The sequence below is a fragment of the Schistocerca gregaria genome, chromosome 5, assembly GCF_023897955.1.
Source record: "Schistocerca gregaria isolate iqSchGreg1 chromosome 5, iqSchGreg1.2, whole genome shotgun sequence".
NCBI classification, from domain to species: Eukaryota; Metazoa; Arthropoda; class Insecta; order Orthoptera; family Acrididae; genus Schistocerca; species Schistocerca gregaria.
This window is the reverse complement of record NC_064924.1, coordinates 458,277,632-458,299,824: the sequence shown is the minus strand read 5'-3', so window position 1 is coordinate 458,299,824 and position 22,193 is coordinate 458,277,632. Positions and strand designations below refer to the sequence as shown.

General features: G+C 42.1%; 1 protein-coding gene across 3 annotated transcripts in view; it reads left to right on the top strand.

Moving 5' to 3' along the window:
- LOC126272507 (uncharacterized) overlaps positions 1–22,193 on the top strand; it is a 561,656-nt gene that overhangs the window by 18,007 nt on the left and 521,456 nt on the right. The window contains exon 1 of one of the 3 annotated variants that reach the window (XM_049975403.1): positions 21,069–21,113. The exons of the other annotated variants lie outside the window; for them this stretch is intronic. The gene's annotated coding sequence lies outside the window, so the exon portion shown is untranslated. Of the gene's footprint in view, positions 1–21,068; positions 21,114–22,193 lie in introns of those variants that run through there. 3 annotated transcript variants of the gene reach the window in all.

The window sequence follows — 22,193 nt, the reverse complement described above, 5'->3', positions numbered from 1 at the left end:
GATAGGCCGCAGACCTGTCTCACGTTTTTCTCAACTGCTGCTTCTCTTTCATATCTGTCGGGTCTTGCAACAGTAGTTTGACTTCTATACAAGATATAAATAAACATACGTTCCCTGTATTTTATCTTGGTTAGCTTCACACTTCCAAAGCAAGTATTCCAATCAACATTGTCAAAAGCTTTATCTAAATGTACAAATTGTGTGAATGTAGGTGTGCATTTCTTCAGCCTATCTTCTGAGATAAGTCGTGGGCACAGTATTGTCTCGCTTCTTCATATATCTCTCGTAACATAAGCTGATCTTCTCTGAGGTCAGCTTCTACCAGTTTTTCCATTCTTCTGTAAATAATTCTTGTCAATATTTTGCAACCATGACTTTATAAACTGAAAATTGGGTGTATTTACACCTTTCAGCTTCTGCCTTCTTTGCAATTGGAATTAGTAAATTCTTCTTGAAGTCTGATGGTATTTCGCCTGTCTTATATATTTTGCACACCAAATGGTTCAAATGGCTCTGAGCACTATGGGACTTAACATCTGAGGTCATCAGTCCCCTAGACTTAGAACTACTTAAACCTAACTAACCTAAGGACATCACACACATCCATGCCCGAGGCAGGGTTCGAAACTGTGACCGTAGCAGCAGCGTGGTTCCCGACTGAAGCGCCTAGAACCGCTTGGCCACTGCGGGCGGCTTTGCACACCAGGTGGAAAAGTTTTTATCAGGTCATCTTTTTTCAGATCATCTTCATCTACTACTTCTCTCTTTTATATAAAATTACCTTCCCATGTGTTTCCCTTCTGTGTATTCCTTCCACCTTTCAGCTTTTCGTTCTTTGCTAAGTACTGGTTGTCATACGAGTTCCTGATGTTAATACAGCTGCTTCTTTTCTCCAAAGGTCTCTTGAATTTTCCTATATACAACATATATCTTTCCTCCATTCATGAGTGCTTCTACAGCATTGCTGTTGTCCCCTGGACATTCCTACGTAGCCATTTTGGGCTTTCTGTCAGTCTGGTATTTAGACGTCTGTATTCCTTTTTACTAGCTGAATTAGCTGCTTCCATATATTTTCTCCTTTCGTCAGTGAACGTCAGTATCTCCTATGTTATCGAGGAATTTCTATTAGGCTTTGTGTTTCTGCCTGTTTGATCCTCTGCTGCCTTCACTATTACATCTTTCAAAGCTACCATTTCGTCTTCTACTGTGTTCTTTTCCTGCGTTTCACTTAATCTTTGCCTAATGATCCTTTAGGAAGTCTCGACAACTTCTGGCTCTTTCAATTTATACCAGTCCCACCTTCTAAATTTCCTATCTTTCTGTAAATTCTTCAGTTTCAATCTTTCTTCATGATAACCAATGAATTATAATTAGGGTCCACATCCGCCACTGAAAATGATTTACAGTCTTAAGTCTGATTCCACGTATACAACATTCTTTCACGATTCTTGAATCGTCGGCTATGATTAAATTATGATCTGTGCAAAATTCTAGCAGGCAGATTCCTCTTTCATTACATTGATCGTAGTCCATATCCCCCTACTATTTTTCCTTCTCTTCCTCTCCCTGTTACCGAGCTCCACTTACTTATCAAAATTAAGTTTTTCTCTCCCTTCACTATCTGAGTAATTTGTTTTATCTCACTATACATTCTTTCAATCACTTCATCTGCGGAGCTAATTGACATATAAATCTATAGTATTGTGGTGGGAGTTGGCTATTTGTCCAGTTGGCTGAGGTAATGCATTCGCTAGACTGTTAATTGTAGCTTACCCACATATTTATTTTCTTGTTCAATATTAGACCTACTCCTGCATTACCTCTAATTTTGTATTTACAACCGTATACCCATATGACCGTGAGTCCTGATCATCCTGCCACTGAACTATACTAATCCCATCATGTCTAACTTCACGCGTCCATTTCCATATTTAAATTTTCTAACCTACCTACCCAGATGTAACAGTTCACGCTTTGATCCATAAAATACCACTTTTTACTTTTCCTGACGACGATATCCTCCTGAGAGGTCTTTTCCCGACGGTCTGAACGGAGGACTGTTTTGCATCTGAGGATGCCATCATCAGAACTCCATGCCCTCGGGAAAAATAACGGCTGTAGTTTCCACTTGCTGTCAGCTGTTCGCAGCACCAGCACAGGAAGGTCATGTTGGCTGATCTTACAGAGCCACATCAGTCAGTCAGCTAGACTATTGCCTTGCAATTACTGAAAAAGGTATAGCCCTCTTCAAGAACGCAAACACGTATCGTCGAGGCACACAAGCTGCTGTACCTTGGTGAGGTCCTTGGTTCATGCGGATTGTGTACGTCACATGTCTTACGAGTTATTAATGTTATTTGCATCCAAATACATAATCTGTAAACTGCTGTTGTAAAAGTAGCATGTACTATCTAACAGTTGATCCATTACCATAAGGGAAGAATTAAGCAGGAAGCAGAAAGTAGTCAACGATTCTTTTGGTGTAATGTGAATATCAGTGTGACTCTGCCTAGAATTTTATAATCTTCTTCAAAATATGCTGATAATGTTAGTCTGGTGTATAGTAAATATGTTTTCTTAGTGGTTAATACTGCACAGAGTTACTGACTATGGCAATGAAGGCAATGCATCGATTATATTATCATCTATGTCATCCTGTGGCTGACGCCTCATGTGATGATGTGTTGGTGAACACTGAATACTTGCAGAAGAATTTTTTTGCTGTGTTGCCAGCTTTCTACAATCTATTAACACGTTGTGAGATCGTGCTGGTCATTTTTGATGTGTAAATGTTACCCACTACCACATTTTAGCTGGAAATTCCGTAGTTGTGTTGATGTAAACAGATACTGCGATGGAAAGCGACTCGGCATCATATTTTAGTGTTACTGATGAGAGTTGATGATGTAGTGAATAGTAAGATTACCGATAGTATTGATAGCATCAGCAGGGTAAGAAACATAAATGAACGCTTGACAGAAACTACGATCCGACGACTTCTTTGTATTTTTTGTTTGTTTTGCACATAATCAGAACCACGAAGTGTTCAGTTTTAGTCCATTGTGTATTTTATATACTTACAAAATACAAATTGAATTTTGTAAGTAAAAAAAATAGTTGATCACGTAACTACTGCGCTTCTATCGAACCAAAGCAAAGACAATTGATGCAAGGGCAGTTTACATGCACAAACATAAAGAACAATATATTTATTGTTGTTATTTTGTAGTCAACGGACATTCTTCATCATGATCATAGGAAAGAATTTCCTGTTTTTATTGATAAGTGCGAAAGTTGTTTACGAATGAGATGAACATGTTTTATGTAATCTTGACGAAGTATTGAAGCAATGTTTGATATTTTTTGTTTTGTGTTTTTTTAATTTTACTCTTTTTTGATGAATTTGCGTTTTATAGTGTTACATGATAGAATATACTGTTTCTTTTTATTTTTTCTAAGACTAACCTCTCTTTCACGTTGCAAATTAATTTTCGAATAAAATCTGAATTAAACGTTGACAATTTCAGTTTTGCGATAAATATTGTTTATTTATAAGTAACAGACAGGAGGACAAGTAGGTAGAACAAAGTTTCTCTGTACGTTACGCGACCCTTTATATGCCCTCACTTAGTTTCTAGACGGTTCAACGCTGCCGGTTTTTAAGAGAGTGTACTGAGACACTAATCGCATACGCAAAAAAAGTGGTCGAAATGAGGTAACGCCCGATAAGAATGCAACACATCTAACATACAGGTAACATGGTTACGACCTTAACTGGCCAAAGTTACATGCAAAACGACACTTACTTCTGATAATCTGTGGTAGTATACAGTAGTTTTATGAGAAGCGTTTGATAAGTCCGAGAGATGGCACCACCAGCTCACATTGAGGTCATTTTTAGTTAGTAGCATCCTTTGAAAGAACGCACACCAAGTTTCAGCCATATTGGTCTATGTCTTTGTGTTTGGCATTCGTGTGAATTAAGGAAGTCGAGTGATTGTCAAAAAATGGATGAAAAAGAATTTTATGTGGTGACTAAACATTACCTTATGAAAGGTAAAACGCTTCAGGAGATTAAAGAGAAGCTTGATAAACATTACGGTGACTCTGCACCTTCGATTAGAACAGTTTAGAAGTGGTTTCAAAATTTTCGGAGTGGTCATATGGGCACAACTGATGCTGAACGTTCTGGACGCCCTTTGGCGGTACGACTCCAGAAATCGTTAATAAAATCCATGATATGGCGATGGATGACAGAAGAGTTAAGGTGCGTGACATTGATAGTGCTGTGGGCATTTCGAATGAACGGGTACATAATATTTTGCATAACATTTAGACATGAGAAATCTATCCGCAAGATGGAATTCGCGATTGCTCACGCTTGACCAAGAGCGGAATCGTGTGAAGTGCTGCAAGGATTGTTTGCAGCCATCCAGGAAGAATCCTCAGGACTTTAAGCGTCGTTTCTTCACTGTGGATGAAACATGGATACATTACTATACTCCTGAGACCAAACAACAATCTAAACAATGGGTTAGCAAGGGAGAGTCTGCACCAAAAAAGGCGAAGACCATTCCTTCAGCCAGAAAGGTTATGACGACTGTCTTTTGGGATTCGCAAAGGATAATCCTCATCGACTATGTGGAAAAGGGTAAAACTATTACAGGTCCATATTATTTTATCGTTCTTGGACCGTTTGGAAACGGAGCTGCGAGAAAAACGCCGGCGACTGGATCGCAAAAAAGTCCTTTTCCATCACGACACTGCACCAGCATACACCTCAGGAGTTGTGGTCGCAAAATTAATGGAAATAGGATTACAACTCGTTTCACATCCCCCCAATTCTCCAGACTTGGCTTCGTTGGGCTACTATTTGTTCCCCAATTTGAAGAAATGGCTGGCAGGACAATGATTTCATTCAAACGAGGACGTGATTGCAGCAACTAACAACTATTCTGCAGACTTGGACAATTCCTATTATTCGGAAGGGAACAACAAATTAGAACACGTTGGACGAAGTGTATAAGTCTAAAAGGAAAAATAAAAAAGAGGTTTAACCCAAACACGTAAGTAACTTTTATTTTTGCATGGACTTTTCAAACGACCCTCGTATAACTCTATTATTGATGTACACTGACCGTCGAACATTTTTCCGCAAGAAGTAAATGATTCATATATTTATTTTGGTGTTTTAAAAAAATTGTTAGTGTTTCCAAGCTAAAAAAGAATAAGCTGTGCAGAATGATAGCCATTACGATTATTTTGAAAATGGTTCAAATGGCTCTGAGCACTATGGGACTTAACTGCTGAGGTTATCAGTCCCCTAGAACTTAGAACTACTTAAACCTAACTAACCTAAGGACATCACACACATCCATGCCCGAGGCAGGATTCGAACCTGCGACCGTAGCCGTCGCGCGGTTCTAGGCTGTAGTGTCTAGAACCGCTCGGCCACCCTGGAAGTCGATTATTTTGATAACGAGGTACTGCAGCCTTTATGAAACTGTACTAGGAGATAAATTTACAAAGGATGCGATAACAGTGGATCTTCAAGAACACTAGCGATCTCATATTGCAGCCCTACGGCTGTCGCAGTGAACAACAGAGAGCGGGACAGAATTGCAAATTGAAAATGTTATCGATGATTAGCGGCAGACATAAATACAAGTACATCCTGAAGTGTTCGCAAAACCTGATTCAAGGGTCGGTGTTTTTCAAGATCATATGCAATAATTGCTCGAATGAAGTTTAAAATGGACATGGGGCAATAATCAATTTGTTTTTGGGAGCACACTGAAGAAAATGAACACAACCTCCTGAAACAGCTACACAATTTCGTTTTCAGGAGCCCCTTCCCGGTTACCACTCCCTACAGCAGCATAAGATTTTTCATCGAGGGGTTCGTATGACGCCGGTCGGAACAGAACCATGAAGTACAAAGAATGGCTCCGAGCACTATGGGACTTAGCAGCTAAGGTCATCAGTCCCCTAGAACTTAGAACTACTTAAACCTATCTAACCTAAGGACACCACACACATCCATGCCGAGGTAGGATTCGTACCTGCTACCGTAGCGGCCGCGCGGTTCCAGACTAAAGCGCCTAGAACCGCTTGGCCACATCGGCCTGCCATGAAGTACAGCACTTCCGAGGAGAACAGTTTTACGGAAGACCCTACACAATGCAAAAGATGCAGTAACGACTCCTTGTAGGCGACAACACAAGCCACTTGAAAACGGCTTGTGTTAAACTAAACCAGCCGGCCGCGATGGTCTAGCGGTTCTAGGCGCTCAGTCCGGAACCGCGCGACTGCTACAGTCGCAGGTTCGAATCCTGCCTCGGGCATGGATGTGTGTGATGTCCTTAGGTTAGTTAGGTTTAAGTAGTTCTAATTTCTGGGGGACTGATGACCACAGATGTTAAGTCCCATAGTGCTCAGAGCCATTTGAATCATTTTTTGAAACTAAACTACTCGCAGTATTTCAACGAGTGTTTCAATTGTACGTGACTGTCAAGTTTGAACAGACTTATATAAAGTGTGGAAAAATATATATCTTAAACCACTGTAATTGTTAATGTCAGTGTTCACCTAGGAGAGTGAATTTGTGACTGTAGATGTTCGCATGGTTCAAAAACCAAAGGTCTAATAAACAACATTTAGAAAATGAACTGTGGGGATGTGAATGCTGCTACTAAACAATAAAATACCTTAAACATTGCATCAAATTATTCGTTGGAGCTGATTCACCATAACAGGTATTTTAGTGTAGCTTCCAATGAAATTATGAGTGCAGAAATGTCTATAGATACTTCCTTGACACATTCTTCAGATCTACCTAAGTTTATTTACTGGTTTGATCGAGCCCCCACCACTAGATACCCAAATCCACAACTCTTGTGGATACACCCACTCTGGCTTCACACAGGTAGCACTAATCTTGGCCAGACAACTTGTACACACAAATGTTATTCGTGAATCAGTTTACTAGTGAAAACTATATCAAAATCCTGACAGTAGTTAACTTTCATATGTACTAGAAAAGACGGTGGGGAACTTTAATACATTATAAATTAACGGATCATTCTCTCGAAACCCTGTGATTGTCTCCCACGGCGACGCATAGGTTTGATATATGGCTCAATGTGACTACAACCTTCCTCTGTAATGATGCAAAAGCGTGGTGTCCTGCAACGTCACCCTTGGGCTAGGCGACACACGCAAAAACCGACAAAGTTCAGAACTTTATTTGAGGTGTGAGGTGGGTTAATGATGTCACATTGGCACCAAATTTTACTACAATTCTGTCCGACGCCACCATGGACGTGTCAGATGAATGAAGCTCGTCACACTCCCTCTTACCCGCGTTTCACCCCTACTTCTACCGCATCTGGGATGGAAGTCAGAACCGCGACACCCAGCCTTGAAATCACGTGGTTTTTCTTATTGGCGGCCGAGAGAAACATCTCAGATACATTGCCTCTCAGAACCGACACGAAGAGACATCGGATAGGGGGGGGGGGGGGTTGTATATGTCGCCACTGAAACCACCCCTTCCCTGGGTGCTTTGATTCCCACATGCCTCGCGGTCGAAAACGACAGTTCGCAGGTGATGTTCAGAAGGAGGATTTTCTTGCCAACGTTGGACATTGCTGTCAACCCATGGGCCTTTCAGACGAACTGTAAGAACGTAGTGGGTCTGAAGTCACATTGAATGTGATTTGACCCCTTTGGAGTGTATCGCGAACGCAATTTTTGCTCTAGTATACGGGGTGGAAACACTAGGGGCAATTTAAAACCATTCGACGAATTTGAATCTGCAGCACTCTCGGCGCTGTACACGACCCTTCCTTGGCCACGTTCCAAATGTACCTGTCGAAACTTTGGTACACATTGGGTCTCACGTCTGCTTTAACGCCTGAAGGCAGGCAAACCCCATCTGAGGGGTGTCGAAGGGGTTGTCACACCCTCCAGCGCTAGAGCGATCGTGAGGCTGAATGCGTGTCGAAGTTTCAGATAGGTACGTTTACGAGGGATATTCAGAAAGTAAGGAACGATAAGTCGCGAAATAGAAACCACAGTGTAAATCAAAACTGTTTTATTTGCAACTGTTAGCTACATCTTCCTGCTACTTCTCTATACAGTCGCCGCTCAGACTTAGACATCTGTCGTAGCGTTGTGACAACTTTTCAATACCTCGTTATAGAAGACAGCCACCGGTGCTTTTCGACAATTTTATATTCTGCACTGCAGCGCGTTGTCAGTGTCAAAATATTGTCTTCATAGCCAGCGGTTCATTTGAGCAGAGATGAACCCCAGGGGTGGCCAATCACAGGCTGTATTGTGAGTGATCAAACACTTCCCATCGTAAACGCTGAAGGAACATCTTCATTGCTCCTGCAGAGTGCGGCCGAGAATTGTCGTGTAGAAAGAACTGCATGGCAGTTATGTTATGTGGATTGCGTACATTCAGGCGAAATATTTCCCCAGGCCCTCATACTTGACGGGAGACGATAATTTCTAGCCATCTTTACGTTCTCACTGTGAGCTCAGAACTGAAAAGAGCGACATTGTGCGACCGATGGGCGTACTATACACAGTGTCCAACACATCTGTGCAAAGCTTCATCAGGTTTTCATTCCTTACTTTCCGAATAACCCTCGTATAACGCGCTCAACAGAAGTGCGACGATAGCATTGAGGGTGTTGCCAAACGGGTGGGTCTTAATGGGATCCGTCGTCGCTGTTTGCATATGCACATGTTAATGTTGCATCTCCCTGTAATCACGGCACAAAAGGCGCGAAAAAGGAAGGATGAAAAAGCACAAAAAGGCTTTTCGGCTTCGGATCTCGTTCAAACTTCATCGAACGGTTTTGAACGGCTCCTAGTTGTTCCATCACTGCGGTCGCGCTGCACTCCAAAGGGTACGATCACTTCATCCCATCAACTGACACCTTTCGTGTCGATTCTGAGCGGCGGCGCATCTGAAATGTTATCCTCGACCACCCATAACAAAACACTCTGACTTAAACACTATGTGTTGCGATTCTGACGTACATCGCAGAGATGTCAAAAGAAGGGGTGAAATGTGGATAAGAGGCGCTTTTGACTGTGTGACTCGTCCACAGTGGCGCTGGGCAGGATTGTGGTGAAATTTGGTGCCATTGTGTCGTTATTAATCCACCTTATACCTCATGTGTTGACACCTTGCTGTCTGAAGAGTCTCCGGGTCCTCGAATGATGTCGGAGGTCGCCACGCTTTTGCACCGGAATGGAAGACAAATGCGGGGTTTAGAAAAAGTTTGTTGCACATTGTATGTGTAGGAGAAGAAAATATGTATAATCTATAGACTCTGGTAATAATGGTTTCGTGCGATTCAGTGGCCTGGTGGTTTGTGGCGAATCTCCATGTTACTGAGAGGTCAGTATTAGGTTAAAAAGCAGACTGAAAAATTCGTGATCCGTGATTCGATATCGAGACCACGCAGTTTCCAGGCACGCACTTTACCGGTAGGCTGCCACACTCCGTATAGTTTCTGGCCAATCTTCGCTATTGTCTCGAGCTGCAGCGGCTGCTTGCTTTGCTGCTTTTCCCGGCAGATAGTTCCTGCCCTGTAGCTCACCAGTTCGTAGTACCCATCGATGCCGCCAGATTTCATTCCAAAAGCCAATTAAATATGGAGCAGGTAACAGTATACATATCACAGAGTCATCCTTTCTTAGTAGTAATTAATTATTTGCACAGACCTTCCTCGTGATTAGTCTATCTATTAATGATAACCGCATCAAATCCCTATGGTCACCATAATATGTACCAAAATTATGCTGTTAGCATCCACAAACTTACAAAAATACGGTCAGTGACATAAAAAATATGATCTAAAACTATTAAAATGAGGTAAGACTTCTGTTGTGAAATAAATTGGTAAGTCAGTTTGTGTTACTGAACTATTTACTTAAGAAGCAAGGTAAACTATGGCATTTGATGTTGTACTATGCTTTTTATTAACATTATCAGAACACAGTAAACCTATGAAGTAGTTTTTTTGTACATCCTCATTTTTACATCAATTACGCCAGTTTATGTCACACTTTGTTCCACGTGTAAACGCTCCTGAATGCCTGAATTCAAAAAGAGTGTGACATATGATGAGCAGTGCTTATTGTTTCTTTATTTATTGCAAACTGTTTTTCTCAGCGGTACTCCTATAGGTAGTTGAGGATGTGTAGACCATTATATGCTGACATTTATCTTCATTCCTTATTACAAAGTTATGCGCTTTTGTAGGGGCATTCAAGCGCTGGAGGTACATTTCAAGTGCTGTGTAAGAGCATGGTAGAAATACTGTTTCCAACACTGTTTTGAAGGACGTAATCAAGTTGACCAACTCTAACGCTTCCTTTGAACATTCCCAGTAAAACACTAGATTTTATGAATTATTCCTTTGTATGACTTGTTCTTACACTTCTTCATTTATATAGAACTTCGACTGTCTTGTTTCATTTATCCTTTTGGAACAATATTAAAATTTTTGTCGCCCCTAAAAACCTGCCGTCCTTGGCGGTGGTACGATTCGCCCCCATATTGGGCCGACCTGAAATACAGGGTGAGTCAGTAATTATTGCCACCAAGAATAACTCCGAAACTATGATAGTAGCTGAGAAGTCTGTGGAACAAATGTTGCATGGGACAACGGAGGCCATAATATGACGTTGTTTTTTGATGCTACGTGGGGTCGTTTCAGAGACATGAAGGTCGACTTTGTTTTTTTAAATGGGATGTTATAGTTTGGTGCTTATTTTCTGATAGCGGCTATCGAGACGAATCCAATGATGTTAACAGTAAGGTCTTTGAAGGTCAACGAAGGTCAGAAAGGTGGCATGAACGTCCATTTATGGAAGGTGTTCGAAGTGATGAACATTGGTATCAATGCAGTGCTGTAATCTTATCGTGGACTGAGTGGTATTCTTTAACACTGCGGCACTTATCGAAGCACATGCTCCGACAATTCTCTCTCGTATATCGTGCAAATAGTAAATATTCGCCGAATACGGTGTATCCATCTAACGTGCCATTGACATGTAAACACCATTCGACGGTTTCGCAATGCAACAGTAATAGGAACGGTAAGAGTAGTATCGTCGAATCAAGCGAATGTGAATGATGAACCTTCTGCCAAGCACTTAAATGTGAATTGCAGAGTAGTCATGTAGATGTAGATGTACATGTGGAGGAACGATCACCACGATAAAATAAGAGAATTCAGAGCTCCTACGGAAAGATATAGGTGTTCATTCTTTCCGCGCGCTATACGAAATTGGAGTAATAGAGAATTGTGAAGGTGGTACGATGAACCCTCTGCCAGGCACTTAAATATGATTTGCAGAGTATCCATGTAGATGTAGATATTCCTTCGAAGAACAAGTCGATATGCCTCTCATTTACGGAGAATGCCAACGAAATTCAGTGAGAGCTAGGGACTTATACGTAGAAAGATATCCTCAACGTATTCACCCTAAAGTCGTACATTTAAATATGTGTATGATAAATTGAGAACAACTGCATCTTTAACACATCGGAAACATATCCGACAAAGAAAAGTTACTAACGAGGAAACGGAAATTGGTACTATTGCCACTGTGGTTCGAGATCCTTGTGTTAGTTCGCGGCAAATCGAAAGGGAATCTCACATGAGCCAGAGTAGTGTTGTTCGTGTTCTGCGTCGCCATAAATATCATCCTTACCATATCAGTCTCCACCAAGAATTGACTGGTACGGATTGTATGCGTCGCATTGAATTCTGCCGTTGGGCTCAACTTCAGATTCAGAGGGATGACACATTTATTAATTTGATTTTATTTACTGACGAGGCTACATTTGCGAACCATAGAAATGTTAATTTGTATAACATGCATAATTGGGCAACTGAAAATCCATGTTGGCTGCGGCAAGTTGCACACCAAAAACCGTGGTCGGTGAATGTATGGCGTAGGATTCTGGAGGACAGAATTATAGGCCCTATTTCATCAAAGGAAATCTTAATGCTAGGAAGTGCACCACATTCCTGCAAGAAAAATTAGGTCTGTTACTGGAAGAAATACCTTTAGAAACAAGGAACAGAATGTGGTATCAACACGATGGGTGTCGGGCATATTTTTGGCTGATGGTTGACCTTCAAAGACCTTACTGTTACACATCATTGGATTCATCTCGATAGCCGCTGTCAGAAAATAAGCGCCAAACAACAGCATCCCATAAAAAAAGTTGAAATTAATATCTCTGACGCGACCCCACCTAGCAACAAAGAACCAACATCATATTATGGCCCCCGTTGTCCCATGCAACTTTTGTCCCACAAAATGTTCAACTACTATCATACTTTCGGAGTTATTCTTGGTGGCAATAGTTATCCCTCCATGCTGGCGGTAACTGCCCACTGCCAGCTGAGCCAGCTTCTGGTGTTATGGCAGCTCATGACGACGATTTTATGTCGTAAGCCAAGCTCTTAATTACAAAATGTCTGTTCAATAATTCTTTAGGCAAGTAAACAATGTAAAGTAGGTTACGTGAATTTATGTGACAGTGTGATGGCAGAAATGTTAAGGACCACCCTTAACTTGGCATGCGTACTGTAGTAAGGCGACAATAAAACTAATTTTATATTTTGCTGAATCATAGATTAACCTCCGAGATTGTAATACTTTATTACTGCAAAAACTGGTAATGCAAACCTCAGCATCATAAAATGAAAAAATTTAGATCTTTGAAATTTGTGTTTTTGAGAGGTGTCACAGTAACGTTTCGTAAACTTGCGCGGCAACTAAATTGTGGTAGGTCAATGCAAACTCGTATTAAGTGCACTCAATAAACAATGACGTATTTTTAAGAGTAAAATTTTGGATAGTATTTGCGATTTTAAAAATATATCACTATTCTCTAAATATTTGAAAACAATGAGTCATCTGAACAACAAAAATCACAATGGATGTGCTTGAAATATCGTATTTACGAGAGTTCATTGAAAATTTATTGCACAACTTTTCAAAACGATCGAGTTGCCACTTATCATTCTTTACGGCCAAAGTCTTCAATTATCTACTCTACAATGTACAGTTACACTATGGGCCAACTTTATGCAAGTTTCACTGCATCAAAATAGAATTCTGGGACACCCACAGATTTCCATTTCAGTTCACCTGGAGATCCCATTCATGACACACTGATTAAACATGTTGTCATGGTGATAGGTCTAAAAACACACAATAAAATCAGTATAAAATTCCGACATTAAAATTTAACACAATGTGGTTACGTGGGATAAAACACAGATAGCTGTACATAATTATTTTCAAATGAAAATATCAAATTCTAACATACAAAAGACGCTGGGAAGTTTACTTATATTGCTTTACATACTCGTAAAAAAATAACACTTGGTTCGCGAATTTAGACGAAATTTCAAACTAACTACGAATATTTTTAAAATTATGTAACGTTTGGCCATCTCGCCCACACAACAGGATTAGATGGCCAGCTGGTAAAACAGTTTAAAAACAAAGAGGAAATTGTACTAAAAGAGTATCCAATAATCTTAACATGTTATTATTGAACTACTTGTTACAGGAAAGTTTTTTACAGACTGTTATAGGAAATTACACAAGTCGTCCCTAACTGCTTAAACCTGCTGCAGTTTGTGAATCAGAGCCGGTTTTCATATTTCGCTATAGGGTTTTCATTGGCATATTAAATGCTGTAGAACCTTTTCTGAGTGAATAACTATAATTTTTTACTTCATTAATAGCAATCTGAAGTGTCTCTCGCTCCATCTGTCTTCAATAGAACAATTTTTGGGAACATACTTAGTTTGCATCTGTAAGAGGGATGAATTCCCGTCAAAACTAAAAAATAAACAAAACTTTGCGGGGTGGCTAACGAATCCCAAGATGGTACACCCATTTATCCCAATCGGCAGAGAGAGATGGCCATAACGCCTTATCAAATATGGTGGACGAGAACGCAATGAGAAATAACGTAACGATGTACACCTAGGCCTAAGCAGCCCTGAAATGTAAATTTCCGTAACTATTCGTTGTCTAATTTATGGAAAGACGGAAAAGCATTGACAAGCTATGTATTATTACAGAGTGTTGAAAACAAAAATCATGAAATTTTTTTCTCCAAATAAAGAGTCAGGGGAACCATCAAAGACTCACTGTCAACTGATTGGCAGTACTGTAAAGCGGGCGGATGGAGATCCAAGGACGTTGGCCATCTCCTCCAAATGGCTACCTATCCCTGTTTTACTCTATATGAAATGGTCCAATTTGATCAGAGGAGTACTTATCTGAAATCTGACTTAAAGTTAGAATTTCCAAAGTTTTCGATGCATATTTAAGTCAATGTCAATCGCGGTATTTTGACCTCGTAATTCGACTGAGATAAATCAGCGTCTTTCAAATTTTATTTAAAGAAAATGCCGAAAAATAAGTTAACCAATGCTCTCGTTCATGGAAGCTTTCCCGCCTCTCCAAAAAAATTGCAAATAACGGGCAGTTCTGCCTTCAAACAATTGTTGCTAATGTAGGGCGCATTTTCTAAAAGGGGAACCAAAAGGAAAAAATTTAATTACACAGTTTGATCTGATAAATACAGAGAGGAGATAGAAGTGATGGGATAGCAATATGCACATGTACAGAAGGCGGTAGTATCGCATGTAGAAGGTATAAAAGGGCAGTGCAATACAGAGCTATCATTTGTGCGCAGGTGCTTCGTATGAAAAAGTTCCCGACGTGATTATGGTCGCACGATGAGAATTAACAGACTTTGAACGGGGAATGGTACTTGGAGCTAGACGCGTGGGACATTCAGTTTCGGAAATCGCTAAGGAATTCAATATTCTGAGATCCACAGTGTCAAGAATACCCCGTTCCGGCATTGCCTCTCACCACGGAGAACGCAGAGCCCAACGGCCTTCACTTAACGACCGAGAGAAGCAGAATTTGCGTAGACTTGTCTGTGCTAACAGACAAGCAACACTGCGTGAAAAAGCCACAGAAATCAATGTGGGATGTACGACGAACGTATGCGTTAAGAGGTCGGCCACTGTGGCAGAGCGGTTCTAGGCGCTTCAGTCTGGAACCGCACGACCGCTACGGACGCAGATTCGAATCCTGCCTCGGGCATGGATGTGTGTGATGTCCTTAAGTTAGTTAGTTTTAAGTAGGTACAAGTTCTAGGGGACTGATGACCTCAGATGTTAAGTCACATAGTACTCAGAGCCATTTGAACCATTTGTATGCGTAAACACAGTGTAAGTAGGCTGTTTAGTTTTTTATGTTGGTAACGTCACGTAGCGCCCTGTTTGAAAATTACTGGCTGTGCTATGTGCAGTTTGTGGCTGGTTGGCATTGTTGGAATATTCGCTATTGTAGTGTTGGGCAGTTGGATGTGAACAGCGCGTAGCGTTGCGCAGTTGGAGGTGAGCCGCCAACAGTGGTGGATGTGGGGAGAGAGACGGCGGAGTTTTGGGAGGGGATGATCTGGACGTGTGTCCGCCAGAAAAAGCAAATTTGTAAGACTGGATGTTATGAACCTTATATATATATATATATATATATATATATATATATAATAATGACTTTTGAACACTATTAAGCTAAATACATTGTTTGTTCTCTACCAAAATCTTTCATTTGCTAACTATATCTATCGGTAGTTAGTGCCTTCAGTAGTTAGACTCCTTTATTTATCAGGCAGTATTGGCGCTCGCTGTATTGCAGTAGTTCGTGTAACGAAGATTTTTGTGAGGTAAGTGATTCATGAAAGGTATAGGTTATTGTTAGTCAGGACCACTCTTTTGTCAGATTGCGTTGCGCTAAAAATATTGTGTGTCAGTTTAGAGATGATCAGAATAAGTAAAGAGAGAAATATCTGAGTACGTTCGGTTTTGCTCAGCTGTTTGAAAATCAAATAACGTAAGGGGTTTACCAGCACAGTAATTCATAAATTTTTCTATGGGGAAGTTTCAACAGTGAGGCATAATTCGTCGTGTTCGGGCTATGGCGGTAGACGACCGACGCTATTGCCTTTGCTAACAGCATGACATCGCCTAAAACGCGTCTCCTGGGCTCGTGACCATATCGGTTGGATCCTAGACTACTGGAAAACCGTGGCTTGGTCGGATCATTCCCGATTTCAGTTCGTAAGAGCTGATGGTAGGGTTGGCGTGTGACGCAGGCCCCATGAAGCGATGTGTCCAAGTTGTCAACCAGGCACTGTGCAAACTGATGGTGGCTCCATAAATCCGTGAGCAGTGTTTACATCGAACTGGCAGAATCATTTAATGGAATGGTTGTTTTCGGCAACTTGGAGACAATTTGCTGCCAGTCGTGGGCTTCATGATATAAAACTACGATGGATTTTTTTGTGAATGATAATGTGACACGTCACTTGGCCACAGTTTTTCGCGATTGGTTTTGGACAATTCGGGCGAATCGTCCGACATGAATCCCATCAAGTAATTGAGAGGTCAGTTCGTGGACAAAATCCTGCGGCGGCAACTGTTTCACAATTATGGGCTGCTATAGAGACGGTATGGGTCAAGATTTCTGCAAGGGAACTTCCAAAGACTTGTTGAGTCCATGCCTGATCGAACTGCTGCACTACGCTGGGCAAAAGTAGGTCCGACACGATATTAGGAAGTATACCATGACTTGTCACCTCATTGTACACTACTGGCCATTAAAATTGCTACCCTACGAAGATGACGTTCAACAGACGCGAAATTTAACCGACAGGAAGAAGATGCTGTGATATGCAAATGATTAGCTTCTCACAGCATTCACACAAGGTTGGCGCTGGTGGCGACACCTACAACGTGCTGACATGAGGGAAGTTTCCAACCGATTTCCCATACACAAACAGCAGTTGACCGGCGTTGCCTGGTGAAACGTTGTTGTGATGCTTCGTGTAAGGAAGAGAAATGCGTACTATCACGTTTCTGACATTGATAAAGGTCGGATTGTAGCCTATCGCGATTGCGGTTTATCGTATCGTGACATTGCTGCTCGCGTTGGTCGAGATCCAATGACTGTTAGCAGAATATGGAATCGTTGGGTTCGGGACGGTAATACGGAACGCCGTGCTCTATCCCAACGTCCTCGTATCACTAGCAGTCGAGATGACAGGCATCTTATCCACATGGCTGTAACGGATCGTGCAGCCAGGTCTCGATCCCTGAGTCAACGGATGGGGACGTTTGCAAGACAGCAACCATCTGCGCGAACAGTTCGACGATGTTTGCAGCAGCATGCACTATCAGCTCGGAGACCATGGCTGCGGTTACCCTTGACGCTGCATCACAGACAGGAGCGCCTGCGATGGTGTACTCGACGACGAACCTGGGTGCACGAATGGCAAAACGTCATTTTTTCGGATGAATCCAGGTTCTGTTTACAGCATCATGATGGTCGCATCCATGTTTGGTGACATCGCGGTGAACGCACATTGGAAGCGTGTATTCGTCATCGCCATACTGGCGTATCACCCGGCGTGATGGTATGGGGTGCCATTAGTCACACGTCTCGGTCACATCTTGTTCGCACTGACGGCTCTTTGAACAATGGACGTTACATTTCAGATGTGTTACGACCCGTGGCTCTACCCTTCATTCGATCCCTGCGAATCCCTACATTTCAGCAGTATAAGGCACGATCGCATGTTGCATGTCCTGTACGGGTCTTTCTGGATACAGAAAATGTTCGACTGCTGCCCTGGCCAGCACATCCTCCAGATCTCTCACCAATTGAAAACGTCTGGTCAACGGTGGCCGAGCAACTGGTTCGTCACAATACGCCAGTCACTACTGTTGGTAAACTGGGGTATCGTGTTGAAGCTGCATGGGCAGCTGTACCTGTACACGCCATCCAAGCTCTGTTTGACTCAATGCCCAGGCGTGGTCTTCCTGGGTACTGATTTCTCAGGATCTATGCGCCCAAATTGCGTGAAAATGTAGTCACATGTCAGTTCTAGTATAATATATTTGTCCAATGAATACCCGTTCATCATCTGCATTTCTCCCTGGTGTAGCAATTTTAATGGCCAGTAGTGTACGTGAAAATTTAGGATACGCTGACCGAAGGGCGTCCCGTCTGAAGCAGTCGAATGCTTTCAGTTGGCCTTAGAATTACACCACAGCCGGCAAGCAGAGAGCGGGCCACGTCGGCGGCTGATTCCACGGAACAGCAGCGATGATGCAGCGGGGCGGACCGGCAAGCGGCCGCTAGCAGCCACAGTGCGGTGTGACTCACGGCCCTGGAATGTTCCGCCGCCAGCGCAGCCTTGCTCAGTCCTTTAAGCACAGCCGTCCGCTCCTACCAAAACGCCGCGGGTTTCTCTCGTGCCATTAGGAAAGACTGGGCGGTCGCCTAGGACGGTAAATTCCTTAGGGCATCGAAGGGTGGAAAAAATTAATTCCAAATCAAACAGCGAAAAAACTGAGCGAATGAGAAGAAAATTGAAAAAGAAGAAAAATTAGTCACCGTATGGTTTTTCAGAAGCAGGCGGAACAGTTATATGAAACGTCCCCTTAGAAAACTTTATGTATTACTGTGCCGACAAACCGCTTAAATAATTTGATTTTCAAACAGCTGAGCAAAACCGAACGTACTCAGATATTTCTCTCTTTACTTATTCTGATCATCTCTAAACTGACACACAATATTTTTAGCGCAACGCAATCTGACAAAAGAGTGGTCTTGACTAACAATAACCTATACCTTTCATGAATCACTTACCTCACAAAAATCTTCGTTACTCGAACTACTGCAATACTGCGTGCGCCACTACTGCCAGCTAAATAAAGGAGTCTAACTACTGAGGGCACTAACTACTGATAGGCATACTTAGCAGATGAAAGATTTTGATAGAGAACAAAAGTGTATTTATCTTAATAGTTTTCAAAAGATATGTAGTTGTTGTTGTCTTCAGTCCTAAGATTGGTTTGATGCAGCTCTCCATACTACTCTATTTTGAGCAAGCTCCTTCATCTCCCAGTACCTACTGCAACCTATATCCTTCTGAATTTCCTTAGTGTATTCATCTCTTTTTACCCTCCACACTGCCCTCCAACTAAATTGGTGATCGCTTGATGCCTCAACACATGTCCTACCAACCGATCCCTTCTTCTTGTCAAGTTGTGCCACAAACTTCTCTTCTCCCCAATCCTATTCAATACTTCCTCATTAATCTTCAGCATTCTTCTGTAGCGCCACATTTCAAAAGCTTCTATTCCTTTCTTGTCCAAACTATAATGCAAACCAGCCACAGACTGCACAGAGCACAGTCAGTGATTTTCATATAGAGCGCTACGTGGCGATACGGACATAAAAACCTAAACAGCCTACTTACAGTTACATAATAAGTCTTTACTTACTTTGACGAAAGGAAAGACAATGCCTCAACCTACCTTAAAACTGAAGCAGCCGCTACTGACAAGGCAAACTCTCTACCCCCCCCCCCCCCCCCCTCAGATTTTGTGGTAAAGTGGCCCACTGGTAAAATGGCCCACTGGATGGCCCGTCAAAAACTGAATACAGATCAACCATGAAAAGAGGAAGAAGGTGTACTGAACTGTAGAAAAAAAAGGCGAATGGTTCAAATGTAATATATGCAATATCGAACGGTATTAATGGCACCCGTTTCGTCGTTTGTGTGGTTCTTATGGTTGGGGCCGATTGTCCTCTGTAATAAAAAATACCGAGTAAAGGAATCGACGATCAACTTGAACGGATGCCATGTGACGTCCGCCCAGACCAAATGCAACGAACACTCCCGAACAAAATAAAAAAAAATGGGTCACGGTTTTAGACTGTGGAAGGGGAGATCCAGGTTCTAATCTCCCTCGAGCCTCATTTTTTTCCCGCAAAATTACGAACTGTCTGTCCGGTCATTGACTTGTCTGTTCGCTGTATTCAGATTTGCGTATGTATCGTGGCGTAATATCCATTTGCAGAGACATGTAATGAAGGGACGTACAGACGTATATACCTCCTATTTGTTCTACAGAGGTACCACATATTATGCTCTTGCGTTCTGTTTTTGGAAGTTTTGACTCTTTAATTCCTTGGCTGTAACATAGTTCACAGCCGTTTATTTGTTATCATTTCTGTGATAGGTCTATGCGGCATCTCGCTAGACATCACAGAATATGAGTCATGTGGTAACGATATATTGCCTCCGCAAGTAAATGTTATGAATAGCTCGAGCAGTCGGGATGCCACCTAGATCTCTCATAGAAATGAAAACAAGAAATAAATGGGTGTGGACTATGATGCAACGAAGGAATTAGAGTCATAACTTTCAAAACGGAACGCAAGTGGCATAACGTATGGTAACTGTGTGGAACAAATAGGAGGTGTGCACGTCTGGAGGTCCATTCGTTACACGTCGCTGTTGCAGACGGACATTGCGCCTTGACACACACACAAATGGAATACAGCGAAGAGACATCAATGATCGGACGGACAGTTAGTAATTATGTGAAAAAAATATGGTGCACGAGGGACATTAGTACCCGGACCTCCCCACGCCCTGCTCCCTCCCCCGCAGTCTTACACTGTGATTGCTCAAACTACGACACAGCTGTCATTAACGTCGCTCGATATTACGCACATTAAATATGGACCGTTCACTACTTCTATTTTTCTACAGTTGAGTACACTTTCTTCTGTTTTCACGCTTGGTCAGTGTTCAGTTCTTGACGGGCTTTCCAGTAGGCCATTTTACCACTAAATCTGAGGGGAGGGGGGAGGGGGGGGGGGTGCGATGAGAAATTTCGCTTGTGAGTACGAAACGGAAATAAACATGACCCTGACTCATCTCTTTCGAGCGATTGAGCGTAACTGCTTCGCTGGCTTGCGGTCATGTTGCGGCTCGATACCACACCTCCCTCCTCCTCTCTTTGTTTTTTGCTACCGCAAATCATTTGTCAATCTGTTGTGTCTAGTGATTCTGTTGATTTCTTTAAGTTCTGCTATTATTATCTGTGGATAATCGACCACGTATTCACAAGCTAGGCTTCGTACTTCTCCATCAGTTTATCTCAAAGGAGTAAAAGGTAAGTGCGTTTCATGATACTCATACATAAGAATGAGTCTTTGTCTGACTAAGTGTCTCTGAGTGTCTGAGGCTCGCAGCAAGAGAAAAAAAAACTGCACTGTCATTTCTGTAACAAATTAGCTGTCGTTTTCTTAAAATCTGACGTATTTGGAAGTAATAATCAGGAAGAAAGTGTCATGACTTGTTTATCGACAACATTTAATTGTAGAAATTGTGTACCTCGTGACTGCAAGCTGTTGTCTCAATATATTTTACACATTAGAGCATAATCCAATCTCTATGTTGCATATTACACTTTACTGACGGTTGCATTCACACAAGTAAGGTCCAAAAGAAATTTTGCATAGGCTTGGTGCACTGTCAGGACAAACAAATGTAAATGTCGTGCGACTAGGGCCTCCCGTCGGATAAACAGTTCGCAGGGTGCAAGTATTTGGATTTGACGCCACTTCGGCGACTTGCGCATCGATGGGGATGAAATGATGATGATGATGATGATGATGATTAGATGAGGGTGATAGGATGTGATGATATTGACAACACAACACCCTGTCCCTGAGCAGAGAAAAATCTCCGACCCACCCGGGAATTGAACCCGGGCCCTTAGGATTGGCATTCTGTTGCGCTGACCACTTTCTTTTCTTTTTTTAAATCTCAAAAAAATGGCTCTGAGCACTATGGGACTTAACTTCTGAGGTCATCAGTCCCCTAGAACTCAGTACTACTCAAACCTAACTAACCTAAAGACATCACACACATCCATGCCCGAGGCAGGGTTCGAACCTGCGACCTTAGCGATCTCGCGGTTCCAGACTGTAGCGCCTAGAACCGCTCGGCCACTCCGGCCGGTTTAAATCTCATTTTGTTCGCTTTTGTTTATTGCATCTGCTCAGGGAGGACGTCGTAAGACATCCGTTTAAGTTCGTTGTTGATCGATTAATTCAGTCTTTTTTTTTTATTTCAGAGGGTAATTAACCCTCTGACCGAACACGATGAGCTACCATGTCGGCACCACTCAGCTACCGGTGGTGGACACTGTCAGGATAAGAACTCGTACAAGCATTCATAATCTTGAACA